Genomic DNA, 3,053 nt, shown 5'->3' with positions numbered 1-3,053 from the left:
AACTTTCCCGCGCTCGTGCTGCTTTGAAAATGGCGGGCGATTTAGGGGCTGTACGTCCTTGCGTTGCGAACAAGGCCTTTGGCTATGTATGGACGCGCGATCAAGATCCTACGCCTCTTATACTCTTCGTTCGAACATATAACACTGGTGACTTAGTAGAGAATATTAATAGTCCTGTTGCAATTAGTTGGGTGCATTTTTATACCATCGAGGCAAGATTATCATGGAATCTTGATTGATAGAATAAAAAATAATAATTGAGGAGATATCAAGGTTACAATAATATATAATAAAAGTATGATGTATACATCATACTTTTATCACACCATTTTAAGAATACATATAACTTGTTATATTCAGTAGAATATACAGCTTAAAAGTGGTACTGTTTTTTGAAAGATTAATTTAAATTCCATATATGTATTCCTGATTAAAACCAAATTATTTAATTAAAATTTCCAAGTTATGATAAGGTCTTACTAAAAAACTTATAAATTTATTTGACAAATAATAACCATCATAAATGTATAATCAAATGTTTCCAATCAGTGGAAATTATATTACCGTTATTTCGTACGGCATACAAAATTATTAAGGTGATTTTCAAATTAACATAATTAAATACATTCTTGCTAAGATATGTCTTATTACTAAATAATTGTGTATAATATTTCAAATCTTATCAAAAACTCACAACGGAAAATTGTCTTATAAAAATAAAATACCTAAGTAATTTTCAAGTTGAAGGTACGATCGTCGTCGGCGTACATATGTACCATATTGTTGTAGTGCTGAATAAAACTTTATTATTCTTAGTTTGTTTAAATTATATGTTTGTTTATATTGTATTATCCAAGCAACGTGTATGTCGCCAATAGAACATTTAAAATCAAAATAACAGTTCATTTATAGCATTACAAACGATTCAATAATTACAGTAAATGCTGACTAAAAATATTATTTAAGTACATTTTAGTAGGTTTCCTCTTAATAATCCTTCAATCCTATTTTTTCATCTCATTGTGCATAAAAATAAAAATCTTGATCTTATTTTTTACAAACACGAACAGAGAACATCCTCAATTCGTAAAAAACAATATAATAATTAGCATAATTGTTTACGTTTCGTTTTCTATATATAACTCACATAATACTAAGGTAAAATAATAGACAAAATCTTTACAATCAATTCTATAAAACAATGAATGAATTGAAGATAAATCCATGTGATAATTTCTTACTATGAAATTGTTATCATACCTCATTATAATTTAATCACAAATGTTGTAATACAAAATGTACTTAGATGATTATTTAAATAAAAAAGTATAAATATATGTTTACGCATGGCCAGTTGTAAATAAAAATAAACAATATTTTTTTATTCAATAAAACATTAAAAAATTGATTATGTAAGAAAAGGGAATCTATTCATATTTTTAAAAAGCAAATGAATGCAGATTTTTTTAATCATATCGCTACACATCATATCAGCAATTCTTATTTATCGTATTTTATATGCTTAAATTACTCGGGTAAATATTTTTAAGACGTATGTAGATACATTTATGTATCTGATAGTTCGAGGCAAGTAGCATTGACAGATTTACTCGTACATTCATAGTTACAGGCAAGGCAATATGGCTATAAATTTAATAATGTCGAATAGAGCTGTCTGCTTAAAAAAAAGTAACTAAATACCATAGTGATATACAATTTAAACAAATAATATTAAAAGTCCTTTTTATCTTATCAAGATCTTTAATAAATGGTGCTGCAAAGCCGGACTTCGAATTAATGAAAATCATTTATTTAACAAATAAAATAACTTGTGGATCAAGTTGAAAACTTTTAAACGGAATTTTAAACATTTTGGTAAGCGTATACCCATACGTGATATTTTTGTAATTGATATTGTCCAAAGCGGTTCGTCTTTTATGTTAGAATGAAATATATCTCGCATTAAAAACAATGTACGTAATTTATTAATATATATATACATATATAATATCTATATCGGGTACAAATATATTGATATTTGTAAGTTTCAGTATATTTTTGTTACGCTCATCTTAACCAATTAATTGATTGCAATTAATTGGTTAAGATGAGCGTAACAAAAATATATGTAACTGAAACTTGTTTTCAGAAACTTTTATATATAAATATATAATAATATATAATATATATAAATATATATATATAATATATATAAATATATATATATATATAATATATATAAATGAAAAAAAACTACCACGAGCGATAACCAAGTCACTGTTAGGTATAAGATTATTTATAATAAAATCTTAACCAATTAATTGATTGATACTTGTACCCAATATAGATCTTTATAAACTATTTTAAATAATATGGCACCGGAAGACGACACGAGGACATAATATAGACTAAATAAAACAAACAAAAACATCTTAAAGATGTGATAACAATATTAAAATATATCATTCAATGGACTTGAATTCAAATTGACTAATCAAATTCTGTGTTGTGTATTCCACCAATCCCTCATTGGAGCAGCGTGGTCGAATAAGCTCCAAAACTCCTCAAAAAGGAAGAGGAGGCCTTTGCCCAGCAGTGGGACATTCACAGTCTGTTACTGAGTTGATTTAATCTATTCTATAGAGAATACCTGCATTAATTATACTTTTAATGCCTGCCTCGTTTGTCTAATAACTAGGCTGGCTATAAGGTCACAGATCCCGAAATCTTGGGTTCAAACCCAGGTCGAGCCTTTATTGGCTCTCGGGTTTGATTGAGTTTTATCTGTCGATGACCCTCAGAGGCAGCCCGGAATCTGGAAATTTGGATGTTTGTATACTTCCGTGTCTCGAAAAGCAAGTAAAGCCGTTGGTCCTGCGCCTGAACCCGGGCGCGTACACTCACACTTGTGCACTATAATATGTCCTGCTCAGTTGAGATTGTAATCTGTAGTCGAAATCGGTCAAGACATCGACTATTTACTGAGTATATAATTAATTTTAATAGTCAAACGTCGATTAAATGAAGCATTTATTCACTGATATAATTCCCGA

The sequence above is a fragment of the Nymphalis io genome, chromosome 9, assembly GCF_905147045.1.
Source record: "Nymphalis io chromosome 9, ilAglIoxx1.1, whole genome shotgun sequence".
Classification (NCBI taxonomy): domain Eukaryota; kingdom Metazoa; phylum Arthropoda; class Insecta; order Lepidoptera; family Nymphalidae; genus Nymphalis; species Nymphalis io.
The sequence above is the reverse complement of the archived record's forward strand: the minus strand, read 5'-3'. Positions refer to the sequence as shown.